This window comes from Plectropomus leopardus, chromosome 16, assembly GCF_026936395.1.
Source record: "Plectropomus leopardus strain MGB_pleo_1.0 chromosome 16, ASM2693639v1, whole genome shotgun sequence".
Taxonomy (NCBI): domain Eukaryota; kingdom Metazoa; phylum Chordata; class Actinopteri; order Perciformes; family Serranidae; genus Plectropomus; species Plectropomus leopardus.
In genome coordinates this window covers 31038765-31051635 of record NC_142191.1, presented here as the reverse complement: position 1 = coordinate 31051635, position 12871 = coordinate 31038765, and the positions used below count along the sequence as shown (strand labels likewise).

The following is a 12871-nucleotide window of genomic DNA, read 5'->3' as shown; positions in this document are numbered from 1 at the left end:
TTGCTTCGAGTGTCCTTCCGCTCCGATGGTATTTAGAGCAGTCTGGACTTTTAATGTTTTTGCATTTTTATCCGACGAAATGAGAGCCATTCCAACAAATAAGCTTTGTTGCTCTACATCTGTGAATTAGAATAGAAACAGAGGCTCATGATGTCTCTAAAAATAACTTTGTGGTTCTTCCACCTGCCTCGAGCCATTTTACTGTAAGAGTGAATGTTAAAACTAGTATGAGAAAATGACAAAGAGACAGTGTGGGAATGCAGAGTATTCAGTAGACGCTAGACAGACCTTTGATTACACCGATGATGACATGCTGACGTTAACCTGGGTGACATTGGTGCAGAAAATGAAGGACAACAGTAATGTTCACTTCATTAAAGCCATAAGTCTGCTGCTGATGCTGTACAGCACTGCGGGTCTACTTTGTGTGCTCAGGGGTGATATTAAAGTTAAGCCCCTCTGACTCAGGAGCCACACTCCCCCCTACTGGTTTAAGATTACATCCCAGGAGCCCTTGCTCCTTGGTCTGTATTTGTGCTGTAAATCAAATGTATATGAATATTATTAACCCTTTGAAACTGTGAGCAATACAATTTTTCTTGTGCTGCTTCCAGACCTCTTTCATAACTATTTAAACCTTTTAAACCCACATTGGTTTGATTTCTATCAAAAACATGGGAAAAAAGAAGTGAAATGTTCCACAAATTGCAAGAAATTAATAGATTTAGAAATGTCCTTTTCTGCGTCTTTTTTGGGGGGGTGGGGGGTGTTGCTAAACATACACCAATTTTTTAAAATATTTTTTGGAACTAAATTAAGACCAAAACACACGGTGTTAAATTGCCAAATAGCCAAATTGTCAGCATCTGTTTTTGGACTAAATCACAGCTATAATGGGCCGACCAGATTTAGCCCAAAAACAGAAAGATATCTTAATGGAATCGGTGCTTTGTGGGATAGGTTAAGAAAAAGATACATGGTTGTGCGTTGTCACGTTATGTACTTTATGTTACACAGGTTAGGTTAAGCCAAATAAAGTTACATAGGTTACGTTTAAGAAAAGAAACATGGTGGCAACCTACACTGAAATATCTCAAAATTGACACATGGTTTCAAAAACTGGTCTCCTGAGGGTAAGTGCGGGGTTGTTTGACCAATCCACCCCCCTAACCTGCCTCCTATCATGAACTTTTAATCTTTTTACTATTTTCTTCATTGCTTCCATCAGTGCTTTGATCATGTGATTGCAGCCTTCTCAATTACATGGGTTATATACAGCCCGTTCTCACTCCGAACTCATCAGATACATCTGCTCTGTGGATGGGTCCCACAAACAATTACGTTTCATGCGGAAGTCTGGAGTTCACTTACCATGTACTGTAGATGTTTTGGGGTTTTGTTCCTCTTTGCCTAAATCCAGCCATCTATGACTTTGATGCCCATTCGCAACCAAAATGACAGTCTGCATTGGTTTTTCATGTGCTGTTGTGTAAACATAAGGACTGTCCTACATCATCATCACCATGTGCATTTGGTGACATCACAGTAACGGCATCCGGGAGTGTAAACAGCTGACTCAGAAGGATACCTAAAACATCACAAGTAGACGCAGAAGGTCGCTGAGGGAGCGGCACCACGTGACTAGTTGACATAAAAACGTGTTGTTATATACCAATTACTGGCTAATGATAAGGTGGTTTATGTACAAATGATGCAGCATTACTTTTCACTGGCCTGAGAACAGCCTGCCTACCAACATATTCCTGGCAGAGATTTGCACTCTGAGTGCACTTTTCTAGTTTAAGGGTTAACCTGTATGTATGTGTCGGTGACGGGCCTTGCACGCCTGCTGTTCTACAGGCACTCTGCTTCTAATTGGTAAAGAGAGAAACCGTGACATCTGCCCAGTCCTGCACAGCCTCCCTGGAGCAGCTGGAGGTCAAGTGTGCTGCTGGAGGTGTTGATGGTTGTTGGGAGTGTCACCCATTCACACATACTGGCAACCCTCCAGTTATTAGCCCTGAGCTCTGACCTTTAGGCTGCTGCCACAGCATGTTTCTGCAAGAAGTGATGGGAAAAAAAAAGAAAAGATTCCTTCAGTGTTCAAAGAGGCTTCACCCCAATCAGCACATGCATGCTCGTGCACTAAAGGAAGTCATTTCCTGTTGTTGTTTTCACTTTGCATTTTCTTGCTCAATGTTTTATTCATTTCCTGGCATGTTGATTAAGTTAATGAAAGGAGAGACAGGAACTGAATCATGTTTTATGGATCAAAGACACAATGAGGTCTGCGCCTCTTCGCCCGTGTGCTTTTCTCCCAATTAGCTGAGTGGCTGACACCGCCTGGCCGGGCCGCCACTGCTGACGGAGATCGATACAAGGCATGAGAGAGACACCCGTGGGAGTTTTCTTCGTCGGCGTGTCAGAGCCGTCTCTCTGCATCTCACACGGCCATCTTAACGCATTTATTATCTCGTTGCATGTTGTCATTTTTTTCTCCCATGGTTCAATCAAAACATTCTTCCACTTGTGCTGTTCCCCGCAGAGGCCCTGGATTACATCAAAGTTGCCGTGTTGTTAGTACAAGCTTCAAACAAACTAATGAGCCGATGTTGTCGGCTAATTAACGTCAGCTGATTCCTTTTTTGTCTGCGCTGAAAAAGTCGCTCCATATCTCCTTTTCTCCCGGTCCTAAAATAGCCGGCGGTTTATTATTGGAGGGCAGGATCCCAGATAATGTTCCGCGTGACTGCAGTTGTAAACCTTTTATTTCATTCAGTGCTTTGGATTTGTGTACGGCTCATTTGACTTAATTGGTGAGCTGGGCCGCTCATGAGCTACCTCCTCATGGAGAAGGTCAAAATGCTGATAGGATGGGCTATAAGTGGACTGTGTTGACAGAGCATGAAGTCCTGCAGGTCTCCTCAAAACTCAACAGGCAAAAAACTGTTTGTGACACCGCTTGTTGCAAAGCGCGCTACCTTGCATACATCATTTTCACATTCATCCCAGTGCAGAGACTGTCTGCAGAGATTAATGTGCTCAAGTACAGCTTATCTTTTACATGTTGAGAGCTCCTTCTGTGCTTGTATCATTAGACTGGGATACACAGCTGAGCTACTGCTGCATTCATCAGAACATGAGGCAGGTTTACAGTAACCCTCAAATGGCGCTAATTGAAATTGCTAACAAGTCAATTTTAAAAAAAAAACGCAAACAATTTTTTTACGCTCGCACGAGGTGGTATTTCAGGCAATTTCGAAAAAGCCATATTTCGCAAAACTGCAAAGGAAACATTATTCTCACTTTTATAGTTCACATGATGCTATGGCTATGCGCTTTTCCAACACATTGCCACTCCGAGCTCGTCAACCTATGACGTTTTAGGTATCCTTCTACGTCTGCGGTTCACGCTCCGAGATTTCCTCACGGTGATGTCAACAAATGCACATGGTGGGATAATGTCATGGTGGAATGGTGCAGTCTGTAACTGTGATGTCAACAAATGCTTGTGTGGTGACATGAAGCAGCACGGTTGTGCTGTTAACACAACAGAGTGGACCGTCTTGATGGTTGGGATTAGGCAACTAAGTCATGGAAGGTTAGGTTTAAGCAAAAGAGGCACATGGTAAAGTGTAGAAAACACACACACACACACATCCTCACAAAAAGCCAACTCCAGACTCCAGCACTAAAGTTGTTGTTTGACAGCCGGAACTGGCGTCGGGCATGAAGCAGCAGGTGCTACAAGAGGTGTTATGCATCACTTAACTCTTTAAAAGTTGAGCGGATCATCCAGAAGTTTTGAATCCACAATTACTCTGTGAAATCGTGGACTATCACTTCCCAGAAATCCCTCATAGATGACCACTCTCATGTATAAGCGGCTTGCCTTTCCATTATCGTTCCTATAACACATCCATAGATTTCAACATACTCACTTTCTACAAGACAGCAACCGGCCCATGCAAAGTTTGGGGAAATATGGTTAATAACATCTATAGTGGGACACAAACTCAGCAACCTTACCATCTACTAATCTTTATGCTGAGCTAAATAATATGATTTGAATCAGCAATGTGTAATTTCCAACTTTACTGTGATCAACAAAAACTCCCAAACATTTCTCTCGCTTCTTGTGGAGTAAGGTCAGATTCTCAGAACAGCTTTTTTTCATCTTGGAGGTGTTTTCACTTTTTGCTCGCTCTGTGCCTCACTGCAATGGATATTTGAATTCAGACTATCTTTCTGTCTCACGGTTATGTTTGCATGTAATTACAGAGAAAATCAAACCACACTGCTGGGCGCCTTCCTATTTTTCAAGTGACAAGCGTTACCAATATAGTTGCCGGGGTGTGAGCGCACCGTCAGCTGGAAGCAGCCAGCTGAGACTCACTGCTGCTCTCAACTGGGTCACGGAGGGGAAAAAGCTGGAGGTGAAATGCCATGTTTTAAGAAAGAAATAACAATAAAAAGCAAAGCACGCAGTTATTCATGGAACCAAGATTTTTTTACTATGCGGCACTATTTGTACACAAGTGCCTGTGCCAGCAAGTTTTTCTCATTTAACACAGCAGATCATTACATAACCTGCCACCGTAATGTTTGCTGCCGCACAGGGGCCCTTAAGCATGATGTTTCAGACACACCCGTGTCATGTTTGGGTAAGGTTTTAAAGTTGTTTGTGCAAAACCAGATTAAGGGAGCGCTTACGAACTACATTGCTTATGGAGCATTATTCATACTATATGAGACATACGTTGGAGAAAACAAAAGTTGGAGTTATATTACAGTTCATTTATTTTACAATTACTGTACATTGTCTACCACAAATATTTATTGAGCACCAAACGGATCAAGGAACCTATTATAATGCAAAGATTTATTATCATTTATGCATTTCTGAGGAGCTGAAGATGCTCACAAAAACTTACAAAACTTTGCATGCACATGACAACCTGTAGCCCTTTTGGTATGTTTCTTCTTCATGTATGAAATTTGGGAGGCATGTAACATTTTAAGACTTTAACAAAAGACTCTTGGGGACATACCCAAAACGAATAAAAAGTCAGCCGTTTGGAATTTAATGTGTAATTTTACTGTATTTTTGGCTTTAAGTAAGAAAAGTTATTAAAATTTAGATTTTTGTTGAATGGCGTAGCTGTGGGGTGTAGACCATTTTGCACATTTTGCCACAAAACAAGAAGATTTAGTAAATTGAGTATCCATCAGCCAGTTCACTCCAAATTTCACATGCATGATAATAGTCCAGGTCTAATGACATCTACACGGCAATATTAAGTTAAGAAATTTTATATTTTAACAAAGTCCTCCAAGAGAATTCATCAAATCAACTTAAAATTTTGCCATTACAGTATTATATCATTAACGTACAACGTAGCTATGGCGTAGTGGCCATTTTGCTTGTTTTGCTATAAAACAGTAAATTGTAATAACATCAGTGTACATTGTTCAGAACATGCCCAAAATTTCTCATGTTGAATAAGAGCCCTAGCCTGATGTCATCAACATGCCAATATGGAAGTCAAACTAATCGTTCCACCTGCTGACATGACAAAGTAACCCCTGTTTAACAAACATAATTAAGTTTACATGAATTTTACATTGTGTAGTCCACACTTGACAAGCAGCAACATAATGTGTGTGTGACGCATGTTCTTTAACCCTCACATAGCAGGAGGTGGTATAAAATTTGCATTAGGTCATTTCCAGCACAGGGCACTCCCTGCAGGAAAGAATGTCTCATGACTCATGCGTGCAGTTTTTTTACAGCTGCAGAAATGCAGCAGCCTTATCGACCAGCATACTGCCAACAAGCCCAACATGCAGGAGGGTACTTTTCATCTAGATTTTTCCTCATCCACACCAGGGATAGCCATGATTTCAGGCCTTATGGCTTTGGGTTGTCTGTCCATCTATCCCATTCTTGAAAATGTGATATTTCAAGAACACCTGGAAGGAATTTCTTCAAATTTGGCACAAACAACCACATCAAGTCAACAGTGATCTAATTGGATTTGTTGGTCAAAAGTCAAGAGCTGAGGGCATTTTTGTGCGTTTGCCTGATTCCCATGAACATGAAATTTTGATACCACCTCGAGGGAATTTCTTCAAATTTGGCACAAACGTCCACTATGACTTAACAATGAACTGCTTCGAATTTGATCGTCAAACGTTGAGGTTGCTGGGACATAACAGAATGTGTTTTTGAACATATCTCAAGAATTTGTGCACTAATTATTAAAACATTACACAAAAAAAATGTCTCATCAGAGAAAATTATGAAATTTTGAATCTCAAAGGTCAATTTCACTGTGAAGTCATAATGTAATGTTTTTCCATTTTTTTCCCATTATTTAACATCTTATCTCAGAATCAGTGGGGAAGACATTTGATCAGATACTGAATTGGTGACGTTATTCTTGAGTGTCGACCTTGAAACTGTTGATTGCATAGATCTTCAGTTCTTTCTGGCTGTGTGTGAAGCATCTATGTTGTGGGAATGTGTAGCTTCTTTGCAGCAACATCCATATTTGAAGCACTGTCTACTGTCTAGCTACATATGAGTCTGGACAAACATGGATGTAAACTGCAATTTGATTGGTTTGTGGAGGCATGCAATAGCAAAGCAGTAAATCTAGCTTCCCTTTGTTTAAACATTGCAGGTACTTTCGGTCTCAGATTCTCATTTTATCTTGCGTGACTTTCTCTTTATGCATATTTGTATGAGCATTGTTGTAGGGAGCCTGAGAACTTAAGAATTGTATTGCCAACGCCTGTTTCTTTGTAATTGTTGTGCATGACAATAATGTGCCAGAACTTGTGAGTGTGGTTGGATGAATGTTAGAGGAAAGAAGAAAACAAAGTGAGAGGGAGGAATATATAATATTAATAGGGACAGAACGCAACTGGGAGGGAAATGCAAGGAAGGAAGCTCTGAGAGACACACAGCGAGAAAGGTATGCAGAGACAGAGAACTGGAGCAGAGAATCAGACATCAGTGTTTGCAGTCCCATGATAGAGGCTGCTGCTAAAGCCAGTTTAACAGCTCTGCACCGCAGACTTAATTCTGATTGTCAGCATTAAATAGGTTTGAAATGAAAGCTGACTAAACGTCTCAGTGACCGATTAATTGTATTGAGTCAGTGTGAATGCGTGGAAAGTATGAACATGGCCTCTGTGCTCAGAACAGTAATTAGGGAGTCGACTGCTTTCTGGAACAGAGAGAATAATGTGATCAGAAATCATAATCCATTTTGAGCAACGGCTGCAGCGGGCATTAAACTAGTGGGAACTGAGCAGCTTGTGGGACCTAATGAGCAGGGCTCACTTCACTGTGACTGATAGCTTCATGCTTGCTAATGACTGAGAGAGGGATTTGTGTTGCTGGGTTTCTTCTGCTCATAGTTTGGTGCTTCTGGTGAAGCTTTAGTAAGTGGACAGTTTGCTTCACAGCCTGTCCTGTCCTCTGATGAATAGCACGGCCTCCTGTGAAGACCCTCTGTCCTCTAACAGAGCCAGTGTGAGTCTAGCACAGGATGCGTGCCTCATGCTCTGAGAAAATCTCACCACTCTGTTCTATTTGACCATCACTTCAGTCAATGCTGACCTGAAATCTGCAAATGTTACAGTGAATTGATTTTATTTTAAAATGGATCGGGTTGCAAGACTGTTATCTCATGCAAATTTTGTAAAGAATCTATGGTGTTGTATTATAAAGGATCATGGAGATTTAAGGTTTTTGTTGTTGTTGTGTTCTCTCCAGGACTGGCTTTAGACTTTTTCAACTACATGGTAGTTCAAAGAAACATTATTTAATTCACTAGTTTGAAATTAGGTTGCAGCATGTTCTCATCCCTACTGCATATTTTCATGTTTGGGCAGAAGCATTTTTTGCATTGTTTTTTGACAGTGAAAGGGTTGGTGGATGCAGAGGGGGTCAGTGGTACGTAATGCAAGTCTACACACATGATTAAGAAGGGGTCAGCAGAAACGTTTAGGCAATAAAACTACTGGGGTTACAAAAAGATCGTGGCCAAGTGATAAACAACTGACGTGACAAATTAAGTCTACGTTGACATTTCGTTCCACACGGAACATGAATACCTGTGTCCTGGGTCAAAGCTCTGTACGTGTGGGATCCATGCACCTTCATAAGTGAACTCTTTTGCTCTGCATACTACATCTATTATCTTGAACGTCTTATAATGAAGCGAATTGGTTTACATTTGAGTTAAGTGAAAGGCCCACCAACAACCTTGGTCCAAATTTAAGGACTCCTTACAGCCTCCCATGGTCCATGGAAATATCAAGGATTTTTACTGTATACTCAATAGAAGTGTAGTGTAGGCTTATTGCATGCATGCATGGTTTTTTTTTTATTTTGTCCCCTTTAGCATATAGATGCTAGAGGGGACAAAAAGGCAGCCATTGGCATAGTGTCTTGACGCCCTAGGGTGGGCTGGTCTTGATGCAGAAGGGTTGGTGGTTATTACCTGATGCTGTTCTTTTGCTTTTTTCATGTGCTTGTGACTGATTCCATCCATCTAGTGTGATGGCAGCAATAGCACTTAATGTGATGTTTTCAACATCCATCACCATGCTTCTTGGAATGTTATCGTGAGAAGAGAAGTCACATAATAAATATTGCGAAAATATTGCTTTAGTTTGGCTCAAATCTGTAATCGAAACTCGCCTAGTGATGCCAGGCACCGCCCAAGGGACGTATCTTGATGACCCAGGAGGGAGATCAGGCTGAGGGTTGAGATGAAAGCATTAAAACAATAGATCTGTTTTGCCCCATTTCCACAAGGGATATGCTGTGAGCAATCTGAACTTGTTATTCCTGTTCAGCTGGAAGGATCATTCTTGGAAACAGCAAAACAGTCTAACCTCAAGGTCCACGATCTTCACGTGGAAATGGGGCACTTGATACACTTGATTTAAATGTCCACAACAGCTGCTAAAAGGACCTGAGGTGAGATTGTTGTGTTAGCAGAGTAAACCCTGGACTCTGAGGTTACTGTATAAAGTCTCCTTAACTGCAGTTAAATTAACTCACAGGAAATCTATGATTTATTACAACTCAGATGTTATTTTTAAATCTCTGGTCATCACATCTATCACTTATGTTTACACCAAAGCAAAGCCACAGAAGCATGGCAGCATTGCTTGAAAAAATGTCTACTAGGGGCTAAAAACACACACAGTCAGACAATCCGACTTCTAATTAACCACCATGTCAGCCAATTGAAAATATGAAAAGCAAAATGAAAATGAGAAACTAAAATTATATCTTAATGGTTGTGTGACTGCTTGCATCACTTGCAAGTGAATCTGCTTTTAGGGATGTCAATTATATTTCTATCATGACTGATAGAACTAATTACCAGAGCTATAAAAATAAAATTCAATTGTAATAAACTGCTGTCCTTAAAGCCCAGCCTGGGATTCTGTAGTTTTAGCTGAGCCCAAGGCTGTAAAATGCAAATGTGGAAGGTTGTGACTAAGACTATGTAAACATACTTATTAAAAATGTCCAAGAAAAAATGTTGTTGCTTAGAAATAATACCACAATCTGAAGAAAAATGCCCCACTGAGATGTGTGGATATGAACAAAATTTAAGTTAACACCACAGCTAGCCCTGAAGTCTCTTTCATCACCAACCAGATCTGAAACCAGAATCGGAGCATTACAGAAGTAAAGCTGCTCCTGTGATATTACCGTAAGTAATAGTGGCAGCAGAGATGCACTTGAGAATTGCCTGAAAACTTAATTATTATGAAATATAGAACAAATAGGAAAAGGAAATCAGCTACTTGAGTTTTATTCTGCCAGGTATAATCTACCAAGTATAATTCATCCAGATGGATGGAACTGCCCTTTAGTAGAGCAACCTTTCAGCAAGTGTGTAATAGGCTCTCAGCATTGTTTTCGCACTGTTCACCTCCACCCGTATCAGTCACAGCTGGGCTCTCTGCTGATCAACAACTTTTCTATATTCATGGTCATTCCTCTACTCTTGCATACCATAAATTAATTTGGAAACATTGTTTGAAGGGGCTTCATGAGGCATGGATCAATGAACCTTGAATCCCAGTGCCATAAATGCACAAGTAATTGACACTGTGAACAGAAAAAGTCTAGAACTGGTCATCTGACAATCTCAATCTGTTGTATTTCCAGTGTAAATCACATTTTATAAAGGTCTCATGAACAATCGAGTGCACACACTGGTTTGAAGAAAGCAGTTCAAAAGATAGGTCTGGATTTCTTTCAAGTTGGGCAAAACTCGCTTACATGCCATGTGTTAGTTCAAAGAGTCAACAGTTGCTGCAATGATTTCTTCTTCAATCATTCCCCCTCCCCTGACCATGAGGCCTTAGTGCAACTCCAAAGGAAGAGATGGGGGAGAACATACACAGTCTTTTGTTCTGTAAAGCATTTTATTCTTAAGTTCGACTGAAGCTAATAATAGGCTCAGGCTGTTAGAGTTACACAAACTGAGCCGGTTGTCATATAGGTTTGCTGCCTGTGTTTTCTCCATGCAATGCATCTAATAGGACATATCCCTCTAGCATGTAAACACTCTCTGAGGAAACGGAAAGAGAGATCTCTGTGCTAAAAAGGCCCTGTTCAGATTGATGAAGCCTCACAATAGATCCAGCTGAAACTGGGGCAGCAAAAATAGTTCTGGTTTTTACACAGAATGAATACTGTCTCTGTGAAAGTATCCGTGTACAACCAGTATAGTTGGTGGTTACAATGATGCAGGCTAAAATTCTTCATTATACAAAAATGATGTGAATGATATATATGACTTAAAATAACCCGACATTGTCATTTGGTTTCACACGGGACACAAACCGGGGCCTCGTGGGTTAAAGTCCTGTATTTATTTGAACCATCCATTCGGCCCGACTGCCTCCCTACGCAGACTTTGGTGCTCTGTAAGGCCATGTTTACATATGTGCAAAAATAACATTGGTTAATATATACCTCCCATTTACTTCCATTAAATGCGAGAAAAGGGGTAAATAAAACAATCACAACCTGGGGTGGTGCAAATTCACAGCTTTGCATTATGTGGAATTTAATTTCGGTGAACTTTAATTGGCAAGGTTATAGCCTCAACGTATATCAAAGAAACACCTTCTGAGGAGATATTGATGTTTGCCATGTATACCTGCCATTACAAATACAAGATATAACACATAAAGCAGATGCTGCCTGGCTGGCATAGAATCAGTAGTCAGACATGGAATGCAAATGTACAAATAAAATCATATTTTACATTACTTTTATTTTTAATTTTTTCGTAGCAAGCTAGCAACATTAGCTAACAAACTAGCTCTTTGTTCATGTCAAATTTAGCAGAAGCCACATTCAATCCAAATTTTGCCCTGGTGATGGTCACTTGCCTGCATTCCCTGATGTATACTACGTCACCTAATTTCCTTCATTGCTCCCGACAGCCAACAATGCATAAGCCGCGTGATCACAGCTTTCTGGCTCTTATGTGGGTTATATGCAAATTGTAGTGCATCATCGGTAAAAGTGCAAACGACCAATGAGAACAGTTTGCTTTGGTCAAGTACCTTAAAGAATGAACAGTAATGCCTCATTGGAAATTATGCTTAATTTGCTTCAACGGATGTGATGTCAAAGGGATGTTCAGCGCCAACTAAAAATGGCAAGGTCACTTACGTTACCTGCAAGCTAAAACTAATGTTTTGTACATGGTTCTGTGCCAATGAAAGACAAAGAGTAACTAAACCCCCAAACAGTTTGTTTTTCCTCAGTTGGAAAGCAGTATATATGGGTATTTAGTACTTTTGTCGATTTATTTAAGTCCAGCTGTTGACATTTGAGTGCAAAGTACTGAAATTCTACAAGTGTTGTTATAAATATGTTTAGTGGCTGCCCTCTAAAGATTGAAACCTTGCTATTGCAATGAATTTTGCTACTGGCTAATCCTGGAAGCAGGATCCTGCTTTCATCACTATCCAAGGCCCCCTGTCGCTGACCCATTGTCAAACTCTTACCAACCAAATACTTTGTGTGTGTCCGAGGGGGCAGGGGACTTTTTTTTTCACATTCCAGGGAGAAGGAATTCAAGCCAAAAGTGGGGGGGGTTAGTTACTCTTTAAGGAGAGATAAAACATTTTTAAAGGGTTTTTTAAATGAATTTGGACACAGCTGAGGCAGGTGTTTTAAAAAAAAAAAAATAGTATTTACACATCTCCAGGCCTGCACACTATACAAATGTGTTTTTTAAGCTCATAATTTTATTCTGTGGCTGAAGGCTCTGGAGCAGAACAGTCGATACCAAAAGCAGAACTGAGGAGATTTGTTCCCTGATCGATGTACAGTGTCATCAGAAAGACACAAGTTGTTGGAATTCTCTGAAAAGTGATGCGACCACGACTTCAATATGTTTTGGAGTCTGCCAGATGACTGCATAGACAGTGATTGATCGCTTCAGTGTACCACTGTCTGTCTGTCTGCCTTCCCACAGGAGGTTGTGACGATGAGGATGTGTTCGGAGCCCCAGGCACTGCAGAGGTGTGAAGATGGAGTCCTGACCTCGGGTGGTTCCTCCACCTCATAATCCTCACTGTGAGTATTTCATCCAGCTGCTGATGTGTTTTCTGCAAAGACATCTATGTGACTGTTAAGACCACATAAAGTCATAAAGGAATTCACAAAATGTCAGAGCTGCAGATGAAGAAAGGGCAGGCTGTTAGGATTCTTAAACAAGGACTGGCAGATATGGATTAAGCTCCTGGAACTAAAGGTTGTGTTATTAAAAACTCTGATTTTAAGATGCGTCTTTAAGAAAACTCTCAG

General features: G+C 40.7%; 1 protein-coding gene across 1 annotated transcript in view; it reads left to right on the top strand.

Annotated features, from left to right (window-relative positions):
* Positions 1–12871, top strand: part of lrfn2b (leucine rich repeat and fibronectin type III domain containing 2b) — a 196932-nt gene that overhangs the window by 93425 nt on the left and 90636 nt on the right. The window contains exon 4 of the mRNA XM_088089559.1: positions 12540–12640. The gene's annotated coding sequence lies outside the window, so the exon portion shown is untranslated. The remainder of the gene's footprint in view (positions 1–12539; positions 12641–12871) is intronic.